We start from the raw sequence: 19,851 nt of genomic DNA, 5'->3' as shown, positions 1-19,851 counted from the left end.
ATTTAAGACACTGGGGGAACAATGTTCACATGATAATTCCATGTGCACAGAATTGAGAAGTGGACTATCACTAGTTTCTTATTTATACATATTCACTTTAATGTCAATAAGAGCCCTATGTGCATTTAGATTTCAAACAGTGTCTTGCACTTCATATATACAGTAGAGTCTCACTTATCCAGCACTCACTTATCCAATGTTCTGGATTATCCAATGCATTTTTGTAGTCAATGTTTTCAATACATTATGATATTTTTGGTGCTAAATTCGTAAATATAGTAATTACTACATAGCATTACTGTGTATTGAACCACGTTTTCTGTCAAATTTGTTGTATAACATGATGTTTTGGTGCTTAATTTGTAAAATCATAACCTAATTTGATGTTTAATAGGCTTTTCCTTAATCCCTCCTTATTTTCCAACATATTCGCCTATCCAACATTCTGCCGGCCCGTTATGTTGGATAAGTGAGACTCTACTGTACTATTAAAGAGCTTGAAAAACGTCCCTGGGCCATATCACAAAGGCCAGATGAAGTGCCCCACCAGGCAAAGCATCCTGGGGAGAAAAGAGAGGGCCAGCGGGGTGAACTGTCGCCCCATGAGCAGCTTCCTCTCAATGTTTTCCACAACACCTTTTTCTGTGGAGGACCTGTGTTGGCTCCACTAGAACCCGCATAACACGGGAAACTTCCTGTGTTGTGGGGGAAGCCTCCGACAAAATTTTCACCCTAGTTGCAGACAGGTCCTCCTTCAAAAGTCACATGAAGTCATATGATGGCCATCATGGGGCTCCATCGAGAAGATAGGGTGAAAGTATCACAGGATGCTTTTTTAGGTGAGTGTGATGAGGCTGCTTGTCTCTATGTGCAGAAGCTATGAGTATAAAATGTGTTTAATTGTTCTAGACAGTCAAGTATACTAAACAGATGTCCCTGTGTGATAGACACCATGTACTATTTGTACACACAAAGCTATAGGAATCATAAAAAATATTATTAAAACTGTACAGTTGAGGTTAGGACTTGTTGTCTAACCCCTCATGGGCAAATCTATCCATTGTACTTTTTCGCATATTTGAGTTTTGTTAAATTTTATACATTTTAATCAAAAGACAAACTAAAATGAGTGTCTCACCCATCTATCATCCTGAGCTCTCATTTGCTTTCACTGTGCTCACAATGGTTTCCTAAAGCGTGCTTGTCTATCTCAGATAAAAAAAGGTTTGCATTCTTGACAGAAGGACAATTACCAGAAATGGCCTGTTGTATTCTTTTGTAGTGTGGGTTTGTTCTGTTAATGACTGTCAAGATGTTGCTGGACCATTTCCTGTAAGTTCATGTACTAGACTTGATTAGAAAAGCAAAGACAAAGGAGTGTATAATGAGGTACTTGGGCCCTCTTCCTGCTGGCTTGTCAAAATGTTCTCCTTCCCTAAATATTGATTTTTTCCTACTAACCAGACATGACATATTGTTTGGCTCTCATACCTCACAGCAACATATACTTACATAGGATGTGCATTAAAGAATGCATATTTTTGAAAGTGATAGAGTAGTATGCCCCTATCACAGTGTCATGATGCACATTCAATACAACCGTTTTTATTTGCAATCCCTTTTTGTCAAAATAAGTGGGGTTAAATGAGTTCTCTAATGTAGAGTTTCTCAAACATTTCTCCTGCAGATGTTTTGGATTTCAGCTCCCGGAATTCCTAACAACTGGTAAAATGGCTGGGATTTCTGGAAGCTGAAGTCCAAAACACCTGGAGAGCACAGTTTGAGAAACATTGCTAATGAAAGAGTGGCTAGAATTCTTTTCAGTATTTAGTGTTGTAAGCCAAACCTATGAAATCATAAATACTGAAGTTCATATTTATGGTCATGCACCATGGTTGCAAATAAACTCCCACCTCCCAAAAAAAACCTTTCTTAGAAACCAGACAGCTATGCAAACTGAAGGAATTCTCAGGTGCTAGAGAGCACTTAATGATGGTGTGCTCAATCACTTAGTACCAATGGTGCAATTATAACATGGCCTCACTAGTTTCAAGAGGCTGGAAATATTGTTCAGCATCTTGAAATTGCTTTCATTTGCATGGCCATCAGACTTCTAAGGTGGGCTTTTGGATGGGTCAAAATGTCAGATATAGCTATTACACCTGATGAACTGATGACACAGGATCTCAGCCATAGCATTTTTATGACTATTCAAAAGCAAGTTTCACCAAGTTCTGTGGATAATAGAAAGTTGTCTCAGACTACTGGCACATCTATTTCTGTATTTTCTAAAATAACTGGCAGTTGTCCTCAATATCAACATAACCAGTAAATACAGCTTTTAATGAGCCCTTTGAATGTATGCCTCATGTACTCCACAGCTGAGTTTCAGCCCTTTTCTTGTGGAGCAAGTGTGCATACTTTTATTGTCTTAATTTATCCTTAGTACATTTTAGATGTCTGTCACTGTGAGAACAATTTAAATATAGATTCATCACTTTGTCAGTGACACAATAGTGACTATCATTTACTTTCATGTTGTACCATCTTGTATGTTCTGTGGTAATTTAAACCTCTAGAGAATGGGTATGATATTGAGATTAGATCTGGTACTGTTTCAGACTTATCCTTACCCTACACTTCTTTTTCTACACTAAAAACTACAAAATTATTCTATGCAGAATTTAAAAGGTTTGTAAAAATATTTAATTTTTTCTTTAAAAAGAGAAGTGATATAGAGAAGTGATACCAAAGGGTGCTCACCAGTGTGTTGTCTTCAACTTGGAAAGAAGTCATGAATGGAGTGCTGCAGGATTCCGTCCTGGGCCCGGTTCTGTTCAACATCTTTATTAATGACTTAGACGAAGGGCTAGAAGGCACGATCATCAAGTTTGCAGACAACACCAAACTGGGAGGTATAGCTAACACTCCAGAAGACAGGAGCAGAATTCAAAATGATCTTAACAGACTACAAAGATGGGCCGAAGCTAACAAAATGAAGTTCAACAGGGACAAATGCAAAATACTTCACTTAGGCAGAAAAAATGAAATGCAATGATACAGAATGGGGGATGCCTGTCTCAACAGCAGTATGTGTGAAAAAGATTTTGGAGTCCTCGTGGACAACAAGTTAAGCATGAGCCTACAATGTGATGCAGTGGCGCAAAAAGCCAGTGGGATTTTGGCCTGTATAAATAGGGGTATAGAGTCTAGATCCAGGGAAGTCATGCTACCCCTCTATTCTGCCTTGACTAGATCACACCTGGAATACTGTGTCCATCTCCCACCACAGAATTGGGAAATGTTGACAAGCTGGGAAGGTTCCAGAGGAGGATGACTAAAATGATTAAGGGTCTGGAGAACAAACCCTATGAGGAGTGGCTTAAAGAGCTGGGTATGTTTAGCCTGCAGAAGAGAAGGCTGAGAGGAGACATGATAGCCATGTACAAATATGTGAGGGGAAGTCATAGGGAGGAGGGAATGTAACGGAAAGCCTTATTTTATTGATGAATTTTGCCTATGTTATTTAATGTTGATTTAGAGATAAAAGTGGACAGAAGTTAGCTACTGATGATTGGCCATGTGTCACCATGGTAACGTAGCTGCTTCGGTAGAAATGTAACAATTTCTAAGATAGTGAAAGGGGCGGAGCTAGCTGGAGGAAAAAAAGGAGGAGATGTTTTAAAAAGAGGGGAGTTATGTTGAGGTTTCTGGTGAGGGAAACTAGAGAAAAGATGTGTGTGTCTGAGGTTCAGTCATGGTAGTCTCTAGCCGGGTGAGCTAGAGGGAAAAGGATCCTAGTTTAAGTTTGGGACTTCAGTTGAAATACTGAAGGAAAAAGTGACTATTATTAAGTCAGATCTGGGGTTTCTAGTGAGGAAGAACTGAAAAGAAAAGGAATAGGGGAGAGACAAAGTTTCAGTCAAGTGGTTAATGTTGAAGAATGAAAGATATGTTTGATATTGTATATATGTGAAACTGAAGAAGTAAACTATTGACACAAGTTACGATTGTTGGACTGAAGTAACCATAAATAAATAGTTCTCTGTTTCAAATAAAGAAAGTGCTTCTGAGTGGTAAATTTCTTGACTTGGTATCAGTAGAAGATTTGTCTCAAATATTGCCCCTCAGTGACTCATGCACACGTACAGACTCAAGGGTTTATAACTGGCAGTGGCTGGGATCCTGAAAGAAGGATTGCCCCCTGCCTGTTTATGAAGTGGACCCTTGCATCTAATGGTGGCAGTGGTGTGATAGAAAGATTCCCCCCTGCGTTTTAGAGCCTTCGTCTCTTGCAGGGAGCAAGCTTGTTTTCTGCTACCCTGCAGACTAGGACATGGAACAATGGCTTCAAACTACAGGAAAGGAGATTGCACCTGAACATTAGGAAGAACTTCCTCACTGTGAGAGCTGTTCGGCAGTGGAACTCTTTGTCCTGGAGTGTGGTGGAGGCTCCTTCTTTGGAGGCTTTTAAGCAGAGGCTGGATGGCCACCTGTGGGGGGTACTTTGAATGAGATTTTCCTGCTTCTTGCAGGAAGTTGGACTGGATGGCCCATGAGGTCTCTTCCAACTCTACGATTCTATGATTCTAGAGATGTCTTTAAAAAGTATAAGTTAATAAATACACAAATTTTAGGTTCTGCTGTTATTCATTATGGTTTATACTTCAATTCTGCATCAAAAGTATTACATCCAATGTGCCTAGGATTATAGTCAAATATATGTGGTTGGGATACTGAACTGTTACACTGTTACAAAAAAAGGTTTTTTTGGTTTCAGAGTATTACTGGCATTTCCAGAGTGGATAGAGAACAAATGGCAGCATCATGAAAGAGAAGGTAGGGTAAGTGAGAAATGTCAGAATTCCTCAAAGGTAGTTTATATCATTCTGCAAAATATTTTTCAAGACATTATTCTTTGTTAAAACATTGATGTTACTCACAGATAAAGTAGCAGCTGCCAACAAAGGATACTGCAAAGAGAAATAGCTTTTCCATTGAAGATACTTTCCTATTCTCCATTCACATCAAACCAGCCATTTCCTTGTTGTATTGTCAGCCATTTGATCCCTTTTCCTGCCCCCATTCTGTGTCCTCCAGCACTTTAAGCTATCCTTGCCTTTGATGAACAAGCATAGTGATCTGGGCCTGACCCTGTCACCTCGAGTTCATAGCATTGCCAAATGACAGTCTTGTGAGTGATATGACAAACTGATCAACTCAAACTGGGAAGTTGCCTGACAACAGACAAAAGCTCATCCCTTTCTCAAGTGGCACTGCAGACAGTTATGTGGGCAAAATTAATGCCACACAACTGGAAAAGCTGTTCATGGTGAAAAGCCTTTTATTTAGTAAATGTCACTTTGCTTGACAGCAGGGTATTGTGTATGATTAAAATCTTTTAGGAGACTGGCAATATTGGACAGATTAATTGGTATTTTAATTAGACAAAAAGAAATGAACTAGTGCAGATGTCACCTGACATGTGATAAGTTTAGAGACTAATCTTGTTCTCCTTGAGAGCTTGCAATTGTTTTAAATTCTTGCAACTAACCTCTGGCCCCCTGAGATCAGAAGGAAGAAAAGTGTGTTCTCCTTTCTACTCCTGGTGTGTCCTCATTGCAAACAAAAATCTCTCAGGGATTAGAAAGAATAATGAGCTCATGAAAAGTGTCTGGAGTTCAACTCTGTAAATATATGCATATATAGATCATTTCAGCTTCTCTGTAGTATTTTTACCTCTTTAGATAAATAATTTGATCAAGGAGGATGACAATCTGTGCCTTGTTTTGCTTTTTCTTATTCTTAACAATCTCTCCCACTGAAACATTATTAATGTATGTACTGCATCACATCTGTTCCTTCTTAGCACTTGGCATGTGTGCATACTAAAGCAGGACTGTGTTGTCTCCCTCCCTCCTTCTCTCTTCCCCACCTCCCCCTTCTCTTTCTCCTTCTCTCTTTCCTTTATGCTTAATACATTAATGTGGTCTTTTAAACATAAAACATATAAAGAATAGACACTAAAGAACTGAAGGTTTCCATCATAGTTTTTTCTTACTATGTCCACTACTGGTATTTCTATGAGCCTTTAGAAATTGCTTGGGGAAACAGAGAGCTTCACCAAAGTAATAGGGAGAAAGAGCAAGAGAGAGGCTAAGGAAGCAGAATCCTATATAAAGCTAGGGATTGAAAGGGTTGTTGCAGTTGCAGGGCTGTTGATTTAAACAGCTTAAGGCAATCACATAACCTTATTTCTAAAGGAACTGAAATGGCTAACAAGCACTTCCACTTTGAATTTAAGGTACTGATGATACCATTCAAAAGCCCTAAATGATTTATAACTAACATATTTGAAGGACTGCCTCTCCCTGCTATTTGACGGTTTCTCCTTGGTATTTTTTCAATGGTGGAGAATAAATTGTGTGAGGATATCAGAAAGAATCTTCTTGTTCTGGCACCCTAGTTATGAAAAACCCCTAGAGATCTAATTAGCATAGAGGTAGGTTTCATTTCAGGGTCACTGCTATCCATTAAAGTTTTTGAAGTTTAATAATTTAATCAACTTTATACAGGTACATGGCATTATACTGTATACCACTATACAGTATAATGCCTAGCTGGATGGCCAGGTGTGAAGATACTTAACACTTTTTAGGAAAGGGGTGGTCTCTGTTTCAAGATCCCACCTTTGATAACATTAAATACGGGACATCAAATCCTACTAAGGCAGGGGGCAATCCTTACTTCAGGATCCCAACCACTGCCAGCAATAAACACATGAGCATGGGCGAGCACACGTGTGAGGCGATGTGGTACTGAGGGGAGAGTGAGGGACGAATCCTCGCAGACTTGTGTAATGCAATTCACAACTCAAAGACATTATCTGTATTGAAAACAAAGAAATGTTTTTTTGTAAGTTCTTTGGCACATAAAGCGTATCTAGTTACAAAGGTTATTTACTTCAGTTGCACTTGGGTGTTATAACACATATTGTCTTGCACTCACTTGGTTACACAAAGCTGTTGATATATAAATTTCCAAACACCCAAACTTAGCTTAACTTGTTGATGCACTATCTTTTCCTTCATATATCCTCAGCCTTCTTGACTGGGCACTTACTCTTCACTATAAAACTGACTGAAACCTAGTCTCAACAAACTCCTTATTCCTCCCAGTTTTACCTAACTGAGAACCAGACTTGAATTAGTCTCTTATTTCTCTCTCCAATATAACATTGGAAACTACACACTTAAACACATAACATCTTCCATCTTGTTCACCAAACTAGAGATTCAAACACAGACGTTTTCTTTCTAGCTCCCTAGCTAGAACCTGAACTGAGCTAATTTTTAAAATGTTCCCTCCTTTTTCCTTTTAGCTAGCTCCACCCCTTTCTTGCTAGCCTCTCCAAGTAGTTACATTTCTACAGCAGCAGCTACGTTACTCTGGCGACGCACAGCCAGTCAGAAGTAGCTAACTCCTGCCTACCTTTACCATTAAACCAACATTAAATAAAATAGATAAAAATCACCAATAAAATGAGGTTTTCCATTGCACCAGGCAAGGAAAAAGCCCCTCTAGTACATGGCCGGTCCAGGGAGAAACCAGCAGAGACCATCATATTGAGGCTTTAATGTGGGAAGCAAGCAGAATTCTGGAAAATGTAGTTTAGGGTGGGGCCTTTTGAATTCTTGCCTTCCCAAACTACATTGCCCAGAATTCCTACCTGAAAGTTTTGGTGTTCATTCTCTAAAGGGGTTTGAGATAAAAGGGGATTAATGGGAGTTGACTCAACCCTGTGAGGTAGGTAAAGTTGAGAGGCAGTAACTCCAAAGTTTAACTAGTAGCGTTCTTCTTCTTCTTCTTCTTCTTATTATTATTATTATTTCTGGCAGAAGGGAGATGGACTGGATGGCCTCTGGGTCTTCCAGTGAAATAGTACTGTTAAATTTATGTTGGTTAAAATTCCCTAAAAATCATTGGATTTACCATCATAGAAAGTATTTGCCACATAGATATTAAAGCCTAAAGAAAGTACTTACCTCATAGTACTTAGCTTTTCTCTCCTCTGCCCTTTTCCTGGTTTGGCTTCTCTTGGGTGGACTGTTCCATTTGCTCTTATTTAGAGGTGGAGTTTAAGACTCCTCTGTAGGCTTGAGTAAGTTGGTTCAGCCCTGCTGTCTGAGAGCTCATCTCAGAGGCCCTTTTCCCTCCATTTTCATTCCAGATCAGAGCTTCTTAGAGTTAGGTCAGAGAATTGTCTGGGTTCTTTTTGGCCTGGCAAACCAAAACAGGCAATCTGTATCACGTACTTATCTCATAGTTTAGTTGAGTATTTACCATCATAGAAAGTATTTGCCACATAGATATTAAAGCCTAAAGAAAGTACTTACCTCATAGTCGCTATAGCCTTTAGACCTGTATTTACCAACATAGCGCAAAGAAAAGTATTTACCTCAGATGATAGATAGAACATATAATAGTTTATTGTATTTACCACATAAATATTATAGCCTTAGGTACTTACCTTATAGCTATAGTAATTCAAAGTACATACCTCATCGTTATTATAATTTATCCTTCCCTCATAGCCAAAAGTATATTAATTTATAGCCTTGTGTACCAACCTTACAGCCATTTATATACCTTACCTCAAAATCCTTATAGCCTTAAAGATATCACAGCTAATTTAGTTCAGAGTACATACCACAAAGCCTATAGCATTTTACTATTATCGGTTCCATATTTCATCATCATTAGTTCATATTTTATCTCACATTACTTCAAATACTGCAAAGAGTTTATTTCCAGCATGATTAGGCTCAATCTACAAGCTTTGATTCTATTATATGTTATTTTGAATCATTATTCAAGAATCCCAACTAAAGTTAACATTGCCTTTGTTGAATAAACATTCTTGATTATCTTTATCCAGTTCCAAGAGTGTTTACTTCAAACATTTTGAGGTACATCAAAGGGTAAACTGATTGCCGCTGAGTAGCCAGACATATAGTTACTTTTCCCTCAGTGTAACATCACAGATGTGCAAATCTTTCTTAAACTTGGGAGGAATGATTCCCTGGTTGTGTTATATCACTGAAAATATAAATTCAAGGAGATAGTGCTTGCAGTTTTTAAATTTAAAAAATGTTGTTCATAAAAACTTTTTAAAATTCCCAAAAATCAATGGATGTGTGAAATGTTCTGAAATTGGGGGAGGGGGGGTGTACAGTGGTAAATGTGTTCTACCATCGTAGCATGTTTCAACTTGATAGCTCTAAAATGAGGAAGAAAAGAGCCATGGAAGCTTCCCCACTTGTACAGTTACTTAACCAAAAAGTAACAAACATTTTGTTATATCATTATAGTTACAATACGGACCCCATATATTTTAGAAACACTTTAGAAATGATTTGCTTCCCCTCCCCCAATTTAGTAATGAATATTGAAACATTTTTTCATTGATCGCACAGGTCATATAATTACATAAGAATCAAATATTCTAGGATTGTGAACAATGCAATATCTTGAAATGCAACCATTTCTTTTTAAAATGGCAAATTAGTGTGTGTGTAGATTATCTTATATATATATAAAAGAGTGATGGAATCAGGGCACCGGACAAAACAACAAAACTACAGGCCCCCCCAACCTCGAAATTTGACAACACAACCCATCATCCATGCCTCTAGGTTGATACAATAAAAAGAAAAGAAAAATAAAGTCCTAATTAGAGGGAGAGCAATAATTGTTTTTAGCCAATTGCTGCCAGTTTAGAGGGCTAATCTCTGCCCACTTGGTCTCCTAGTAACCAACTCAGCCAAGGGACAGCCAGGGTTCAGTTAGGGGACATGCAGATTTAGGCCTCTTCCACAGATTATCTAATTTGCACTGGATTATATGGCAGTGTAGACTCAAGGCCTTTCCACACAGCTATATAACCCATTTATAATCTTATATTATATTAGAACTGGGAAGCCCTGGCCCTTGAGCCCTCCAATTGGAGGTCAGCTGTAACCAGCAGTGCTGCGGAGTTCGAAGAGGCACGAACGGAGGGCTTAAGCCCAGGGCTGTGGCACAGACGGTAGAGCAAGCCATTGCAATTAACTGCAATGGATCACTGACCAGGAGGTGTTAAGTTCGAGGCCCGCTCGGAGCTATGTTGTTGTTTGTCTTTGTCCTATGTTAAAAGGCATTGAATGTTTGCCTAATATGTGTAATGTGATCCGCCCGGAGTCCCCTTCGGGGTGAGAAGGGCGGAATATAAATGCTGTAAATAAATAAATAAAATTAAGGGAGAAACGTGCCAAGAGGAAGGAGCGTCAAGCTAACCCCGACCGGGACCGCCTTCCACCTGGAAACCGATGTCCTCACTGCGGGAGAATATGCGGGTCAAGAATAGGTCTCTTCAGCCACCTAAGAACCCACCCCCAAGATACCAAGGATGGAAGACTATTGTCCTCGAACTACGAGGGATCGCCTAAGTAAGTAATCCACTTCAGTGTGCATTTTATACAGCTGTGAAGAAGGGGCCTCATATAATCCAGTTCTAAGCAAATAATATAAGATTATCAATATACAGTAGAGTCTCATTTATCCAACATAAACAGGCCGGCAGGATAAGTGAATATGTTGGATAATAAGAAGGGATTCAGGAAAAACCGATTAAACATCAAATTAGGTAATCGTTATACAAATTAAGCACCGAAACATCATATTATACAACAAATTTGACAGAAAAAGTAGTTCCATGCGCAGTAATGCTATGTAGTAATTACAGTAGAGTCTCACTTATCCAACATTCGCATCTCCAATGTTCTGGATTATCCAATGCATTTTTGTAATCAATGTTTTCAATATATTGTGATATTTTGGTGCTAAATTCATAAATACAGTAATTACTACATAGCATTACTGCGTATTGAACTACTTTTTCTGCCAAATTTGTTGTCTAACATGATGTTTTGGTGCTTCATTTGTAAAATCATAACCTAATTTGATGTTTAATAGGCTTTTCCTTAATGCCTCCTTATTATCCAACATATTCGCTTATCCAACATTCTGCAGGCCCACTTATGTTGGATAAGTGAGACTCTACTGTACTGTGTTTACAAATTTACCACTAAAATTTCACAATGAATTTAAAACACTGACTACAAAAACATTGATTATGAAAAGGCAGACTGCGTTGGGTAATCCAGAACATTGTATAAGTGAATGTTTGCCGATTATCCTTCTACTAGAACTCTGGACTTGACATAGCATTTTTCAGATACTGCTTTAAATTATTCATATCAATCAATGGATCTGATTTATTCAAGCAATCATGTTTCAACTATACAGTTTTCCATTTTGGCAGTTTATTATGCTAAGCCGTATGTTTTGATGGGAACCAGCCTGGCATAGTGTTGGACAATGACTTTGGAGACCAAGGTTCAAATTCCTACATGGCCATGGAAGTACACTGGGAGACTGTGAGTAAGTTAAGCTCTCATCCTCAAAGGATGCCATGGCAGATCCCCTTCTGAATGAATCTTGCTGAGAAAACTCCAACACTAGTCACCACAGAGCTGAAAGGGCTTGAAATGGCACAAAACAGCAATACTCTGGGGTCCCATCTACACTGCCATAAAAAATCCAGATTATCTGCTTTGAACTGGATTATATGGCAGTGTAGACTCATATAATCCAGTTCAATACAGTACATTGTGGATTATATGGCAGTGTAGAATGGGCTTTGAAATCATATGTTCTAAAAGAAATATCATTTAGGATGGGGTTAATTTTGTTCATTCAAGTATGTCTGCATCTGTGATGCTTGGTGATATTATTTGTTCTGAAATGGAGAGGCTTCTATTCAGCATAGAGCATTCAGATGGTTTACAAGTCCATTCCAAAGCCCACTGGACTTGCATTCTAAAGCACAGTGAGAGTAGGAGTTCAAAGTTTTAGGTTAACAGAATTACTAAGAAAATAGCTCCTTAAACTGAATACATTACATGCAACATTGGGATTTTTAAAGAAAGAAAGTAGAAAACATTGGGGAACTTATAATAATTGAGAAATCTCGTAAGTACTTAATTTGTCCTTTGCCTTTCATGTAGTGCAGCAACACCATTAGGAGAAATTTCTCATTATGGGCTGAATGAATAGAATTAATAGTTGTTAAAGCAACATGTTAAGGCAGCATATTTTAGTAAAATTTATAGTCACAGTATCTTAAAAATAATTGACTGGGGGAAGAATAATAGGATGCTGTTAGGTTGTAAATATACTGTGCATTATCATCTTAAAGAAAATACCTTATGAATTATTACAGCACTAAAATATTATAAAGGGATGTAAGAAAAATCTTTGGTCAATGCCACAATTTGTTATATCGTTGAACTGCATACCATATTTTTAACAGTATTGATTGTTGAATAGAAACAACATAATATAGCAAATGCAAGGAAGCATTTAAATTCCATTTGAAAAAGCCAAACTCTTAGCTCTTACAATTTATTTGATTATATATGTGGTTCTGTGCTGAAGACAGAAAACCCACATGGTATTTTCTATTCCTGCTGAGAAAATTCTACAACAAAGCCCTTTGAGCTGAGCATTTTAGTTAGGGAGCAGTGCCACTGGGGGTCCCAGCTCTATTTAAGATTGATTGCCAACGGTTCCATTAAATATTTCACACCAATAAATTTAGACTCTACACCTGCTCTATAAGAATAAATATTTTTTGCATTTAGCCCTATGAGCATATATTCTACAAAATAAGCAGCAATTAATTTTTAAAATAGAACAGTCTAATTTTTCAAATCAGAACATACTTAAGTATATACTTTATGGACTAACAGTTACCATGCTATTGAGCTTTTATATATATATATATATATATATATATATATATATATATATATATATATGTGTGTGTGTGTGTGTGTGTGTGTGTGTGTGTGTGTGTGTGTGTGTGTGTGTGTGTGTGTTCTTAATAATATAAACTCTATATTTCCCCAGTATTTTGGAATTCCAAATAGATACCTATACTCTTTGGTCAGTCAGAAATAAGCGGAAAATATTTTTCAACACAGTTCTAGTTAGCAGTAATTGGTTATGGATAAATTTTAAGCAAATAAACATGTACTTTCAAACTAGCTAGTTTTGTACTCTGTGCAAATGTTATAAGTTTTAATGCAAGTTAGTGATCCTTCATATGTTTTAAATTTCGTCTTCCTGAAATCCCAGCCAATCAGGAATCCTGGGAAGTGACATTTAAAAGACTTGGAGGATCAGAGTATGAGAATAAGAGGTCTAAGACAGTGGTTCTCAACCTGTGGGTCCCCAGATGTTTTGGCCTTCAACTCCCAGAAATCCTAACAGCTGGTAAACTGGCTGGGATTTCTGGGAGTTGTAGGCCAAAACACCTGGGACCCACAGGTTGAGAACCACTGGTCTAAGAGATTTTAAAGCAAGTAACATGTGGTCAACAGTGACTTTTGGAAATTTATACAATTGAAAGTTGAAAGTGCACATATAAGATCTCATCATGGAGATGTTTTAATAAATAACAATTCTGTGTTAGAACATTCCTATTCCAATCCAAGTTATTGCAGATTTCAGTACTGTTTTGTGGGATTTTCTTTAAAAAAAATCATGTCAGCTTTCACCATAATAATGTTTTTTGTGATTGTTTTGCACAGGAAATTGTGTGGGCAAATACCTTGATTAAATTCACATTTGGACATTAACTCCAGGAAATCTGTTTGGGGGAGCAGAAGTGAATTTACATTTAAATGTACTTCAGCTAGAAACTAAATCCTAATTTAACTCCTGTCAACAAAAATTAAGCCTATATATACAAAGAGCTAGCATGATAGATTGACAATCATGTATGATGCAACTTTGAATCTGATGCTGGTTAGAGCTGTCTGAATAGGAAGATAATTATAAGTTGCATAGCAAAGGAACTTCAGGTCTGGATTTTGGTGTTTTTTTTAAAAAAAATTACTAAATTCCATTTCCAAGGTTTGAGATGAAGAAGCTGCATTTGATTAGTCAATGAATGAGGTGATGGAATGAAGCAAATAACTGCCCCAGTCACACACGAGACACTACCTCTATTAGAGCACCAGGAACATGTATTTAGTGCTACAGTACTGAAAAGGAAATTCACTAATTAAATTATTTATATTTTTATATGCATTCTCACTTTAGAGTCTATTTAAATTTTAAATGAAATACTGTTATGTGCCATGTGTCATTGAATCTAAATATTGTGTATTCAGTAATTTTGCAAATGTGTCTACAACTCAAAATATGAGAAGAGGAGTGCTTTTGCCTTGCCTCCATCTATCAATACTTTATTTATGTGGTTCTGGCTCACATGGAAAACCACCATGAATACAACAGGCTGTCCCCTTCAGAAACATTGGTCTCACTGATGAAAGTATGCCTCATGTGCTTCCTTCCACATGTATGAAATATATATCTTTATCAAGTATTTGGATAGGTCTATATTTGACCACTGTCTTAAAATACCTATCTGTTAGGGATTCCTCTTCTTCAGAAGAGGAAGGGGAGCAGGAAAGTGTTCATGAATCTGAAGGTGAGTTGGGATCTGAGGAGGAGACTTTGCTAGTACCCTCATTCCAGGAGAGGCGAAGGGAAACAGAGCAGAGACGTCTTTCAGCTAGATTAGCTGCCAGAAATGCAGCTGAGTGATTAGGAACTGCCCTAGCAGCTGTGTGGGGACCCAGGGCTATAAAAGCTGAAGCAGGTGCAGCCAGTCTTGCTGGTAACAAACTGACTCTAATGCCTTCACTCTGTGTGCCTGCTCCAAGTCTGCATCTGGATTTATGCCTGTTTCTTTGTCTGAAGTAAGACTTCCTGGCTTTCTTTTCCATTATTTCACTGAGTGTACTGTATGTTCTGCTGAAGTAAAGCAGGTTCATTTACTTACCACAGTGTCTTAAGGCTGTTCTTGAAAGACAAAACAGGCCACTACCTTGTTGACTCTAAGAATGCTTTAAGCATATTGTACAGTGCTAGGGAACTTCCCAACTTCCAGCTATTGTTGGACGTTAATTGCCTTCACCCCTCACTATTCTCTATCCTAATGAAGATGTGAATTGCATTCCAGTGTGCTCCAAAAAGATCACTCTGATGTAATGGAATCTCCCAGTCAATTGCCATGTACTAGAAGTACATAGCTTTGGTCTTCCTATTCCCAAGTAGGATTTAGTGGAATAATTCTATTCTGGAAATGTTGTGTGGTTTCCAGGCTGTATGGCAGTGTTCTAACAGAACACAGCTATACAGCCCAAAAATCACACAACACTTCAGGGTTTTTGTGTGTGTCAGGAGTGACTTGAGAAACTGCAAGTCACTTCTGGTGTGAGAGAATTGGCAGTCTGCAAAAACATTGCCCAGGGGACTCCTGGATGTTTTGATGTTTTTACCATCCTTGTGGGAGGCTTCTCTCATGTCCCTGCATGGAGCTGGAGCTAATAAAGGGAGCTCATCCGTGCTCTCCACTGGTTGGATTTGAACCAGCAACATTCAGGTCAGCAAACCAACCTTCAAGTCATCAGTCCTGCTGGCACAATGGTTTAACCCACTGCGCCACCAGGGGCTCCCAAAACTTAAGTGATTCTGGTTGTGAAAGCCTTTGACAATACAATTCTATTCTACTTTCATCTGGCTGGTGGGAGAAATTAGAATAGGAAATTCCATTGCTACTTACACAGTTTAGATATAATATACTACCTCTATGTGACAACAAGGAGCAAGTATTTAGAGCTACTCCATGATTGAGGCACTACTTAAGCACAACAGGGGGAGGTTCTCTTCTTTGTAATCTATTATATACACCCATGAAGAAGTATTATCAGTCAAATTTTTTGGCAATAAATTTTTCTAGGTTTGTCTCTTTATAAGCCTACTTCCTGATCACATCATTTCTCAAATTTAGACAGGGCAACAAATCTTGAAGACATGAAATGCAGGGTGCGACTGAAGAACCTCATCAGCAGTTATTATTTCCCATTAGAGCAAAATTATTTTCTAACACACTGTTCTAAATTAACTTTAGAATTCTTTCAGTGAGCAGTATTTACTAAGGTCCACTGCTCTGTTCAGCAGAGCCTGCTCGGATCCATTAATAACTTACATTTCCATCAATCTCTCTAACATAATTTCATTACATTCTAAGGGTATATGCAGATAAGGGTGTGTTTAACATCTGCATTGTGGTGATGTCTCATTCACTCTACAATGAGCTGCCTTTTAAGCTTCTTTAGCTTGATATTAGTGGAAACATTTGCACACATTTCATCATGGTCTTAATATTCATTCTGTCTGTGATTCCAATTAGGCATTCAATAACAGTCTTAATATTCTAATATTAATATTTTAAGACCAATGAACAATTACTCTGGAATTACAGTAAATCCAAATGGTGGAATCTGAAAACTTGAAGATTTCAGACCTGCTTCCAAACATTCCTTAATATGAATAAATTGCAATATTAGAAATAACATATGACATTTTCAAATGGTATGATAACGTTGGTGTCCTCAGATGTGTGAGTCCATTATATTAATAGGATGCTATTTCCAGCTGTAACATTACTTGCAAATATGGTTGCATGGTTGCACAAATTGCATAAAGAAATGTATAAAGAAATGTTGTACATTATGGCCAAAGTCCTATTAGGTAGAGTAGCTACAGGTAGGAAGAGGATCCACAATGTGGACAATGGGGGGAGGGAGCTGTGAAAGTTGTTTGCATTAGAACAGGAAGTGTTTGACTGGATTCCACTTGGGAGCTAGTAACAACTTTCCCTCTTATCAAAAATGCCTTTTTCCTGTCTCTTGATCTATTTGAAAAAATAATTTCACTGGCATACAAGCAGTCCCCAAGTTATGAGCAAGGTAGGTTCTGTAGATTTAAGTTGAATTTGTTTGTAAGTCAGAATGAGTACATTTTAGAAGTATAACTCATCTACATACCAAATTACCTATTTATCAATTTATCTATCTATTAGCTTTGGATAGCATAGGGAAGAGTTAACACCTCTGTGGAGTTTGTTTTACTGGCTGTAAGAAGATTTCACTTCACTTTCTTTTCCTGTGATATTTGGATTTTGAAAAAATGGTTTGTTATGGAAACAAAGATTGGTGATAAAGCTCCAGTGAAGACACCTTTTCCCATGATAACTCTGCCAGGAATGAATTTCCCTTCTGATGGGGCAGATACCTCTCACTTCCTGTTGTCTCACCCCCATTCTTAACTATGAGTAATTTGTAAGTTGGATGTTTGTAAATTGAGGGTTGCCTGTACTTAAGACTTGTGTCAGATCTTTGTGATCTACCAAGTTGTGTATAACTTGAAATGCCTTTGCCGCCTCAGTTCCATTTTTGCATGTTCATTAGGTAACAAAGAAACCTTGAGCAATTTAAGTCCTTGTGGCACTTTATGTATTTTCAGATTGGTGGTTTAAAAGATATACCTACTAGGCTGGTGCATGATTTCAGATTAAAATCGGAAGTCAGATCAAATTCGTTAATTTTGTGCATACAAAGGGTTTTCTGAGGCATGCAGGAAAGGAATGTGGGGTGAGGAGATTTAGAATTTGAATCACTTACCCATTTTTCATAAATGTTCTGTAACATCTCCAAAGGTCAGTTTAATTTTCACTAACCATTAAACAACTTTGGTAAAGCCTAACTTAAAGTGCTTTTAAAATTTCATTCCTTTGACTCCATCTTTGTGAGTGCTGCCATAAGGGAGGTGTTGTGGGCATGGCTAATCACAGTCATTCTGACTGTAGTTTGGGAAGGCCAGGCCCCCAATGATAGAGATTGCAGAAGACCCTGCCATAAACTACATTTCCCAGAATGCAAAGCTGCTCAGGAGCCAAATGATAGCTGAAGGACTCAAATAGCTGGCTACAGCAATTGCCATTTAGAGTTTGTCTAAATAAAATAAACAACATGATTGAATCTGCAAAGAGGTCTAAAGTAAGCAAGCATTAAGCAACTTTTGTAAAACCAAGAGAATATAAACTGTTTTAAAAAACCCAATACTTCTATTTTGGCCCGATTGCCATGAGCAAGGCACTGTGGGGTGCAGCCAATCAGCCATTTAGAGTCAGTAATGATAAAATAAAATGATTGAATCTGAAAAGAGAACTAAAGTAAGTATAACTCTGTACTAAATTGAAGTTATGTGGTTAATTATGTGTCATGTAGACAGACATTGAAGGGAATTGGTGTTGTTGCTTTTGGGGGGAATAATTGATTTGTTCTAAGCCAATCTCTGTGCTGGGCTGTAAAAAAGTAATGACCTATATAGATGTGTCTTGAGGGTCCCCTCCAACTCAGTAGAGGAAGCAAATTGATGTTAGAGAGTTTGGATGGCTCCTTTCTACCTGTAGAAGAGGGTCAGTCTACATCAGTGGTTCCCAAACTATTTGGCCTACCGCCCCCTTTCCAGAAAAAAAAATGACCCAGCACCCCCTGGAAAGGGGGTGGGCATGGCTCAGAGGGGTGGGTGTGGCTCCTGCTCAAGAGGGTGGGCCTGAACCTCTCCCCTAGTCCAAGATGCAGGGCTGGGAGGGGGAGGTGGGCGGGGCCACAAATGGGTGGCCAGGACTGGGATGGGTGGAGTTACGAGCTCTGAGGCAGGGCTGAGCTTCTATCGCTGTCCTGCAGTGGCTGCCAGGACACAGGGGGCAGGGCTAGAGGAGGGGGCGGGGCCTCTTCCCAAGTGCCTGACAGGGCTGAACCTCTATACCCTGCCCCCATGTTCTAACAAGCGCCTCAGGGGAGGTATACAGAGGCTCAGCCCTGTCTCGTGCTCTTGGGAAGAGGCTCCGCCCCTCCCCTGGCCCTGCCCCTGGTCCTAATAGGTGCCATCACCGCCCCCCTGGATTGCTGCAGCACCCACCAGGGGCCGGTAGCACCCACTTTGGGAATCACTGGTTTAGATATTGCTTGATGGTGTCTGTGTAGTGTTTTCTGTTCCTGTATTATAAATGTCATTTCCTAACTTTCAAACCAGGAAGAGATTTTCTTTATTATTAAAAATGTTTTTTTTAATAAAAACTTATTTGCCAAAAAAAAAATCCATGGATAAGTCAAACATTCTGAAATTTGGTGTGCTAAGACTGGTAACTTTGTTCTATCACTGTAGCAAGTTTCATCAGATAGCTCAAAAATGAGGGGAAAAAAATCCCCTGAAGTTTCCCCACTGCCATTGATGTTTTCTCTATTGCGCAATCGCCACTGCCATCAACGAAGTACTTACGAAGATTCGATTGAATTCTGAAATTTTTACCCCCAAAATTCAGAAGGAACTTTAGAAATGAATCGCCAGTGCCCCTACTTTTGAACACAGTTTAGAACCATTTTAATGGATCGCACATGTCTGGTATCTACATTCCGCAACTGTGTCATATCGCCAATATACAAGACACTGTTAGGAGATAGATGATATATTTTGATGCTCAGCTAAGTTTCAGATCATGACAGATGATTTAAAAAAATATTTTAATAAATCCCAGATTCTAAAGTTATATTTAGAATCCATTTTGAATATGAATCTGTATGCAAAAACACAAACACTGTAAATCTCAATCATTCTATAGCTCTATTCTAGTTGGGCATATTATTAGGATTTAGTATACATACATGTATCTATTTGTGCTTTGGGTTTCATCCAAAGATCAAAAAAATAAAATCAGCTTAGCTTTGAATGTATAGTTCTGCAAATTGGTCTGGCAAATAGAATAAATTTTACTTACTGCCCCCTCCTGCCCAGATAGATCATTGTGTTCCTAAACATTACAGATATAGT

General features: G+C 38.3%; 1 long non-coding RNA gene across 1 annotated transcript in view; it reads right to left on the bottom strand.

Moving 5' to 3' along the window:
• Positions 1-18,486, bottom strand: part of LOC134297404 (uncharacterized) — a 22,579-nt gene extending 4,093 nt beyond the window's left edge. Inside the window, exons 1-2 of the long non-coding RNA XR_010004130.1 lie at positions 17,640-18,486; positions 8,046-8,280 (exon numbers count right to left, since the gene is read on the bottom strand). This is a non-coding gene — a long non-coding RNA (uncharacterized LOC134297404). The remainder of the gene's footprint in view (positions 1-8,045; positions 8,281-17,639) is intronic.
• Between the last annotated feature and the right edge of the window lie 1,365 nt (positions 18,487-19,851).

This window comes from Anolis carolinensis, chromosome 3 (assembly GCF_035594765.1).
Source record: "Anolis carolinensis isolate JA03-04 chromosome 3, rAnoCar3.1.pri, whole genome shotgun sequence".
Classification (NCBI taxonomy): domain Eukaryota; kingdom Metazoa; phylum Chordata; class Lepidosauria; order Squamata; family Dactyloidae; genus Anolis; species Anolis carolinensis.
This window is presented reverse-complemented; position numbering and strand designations above follow the sequence as displayed.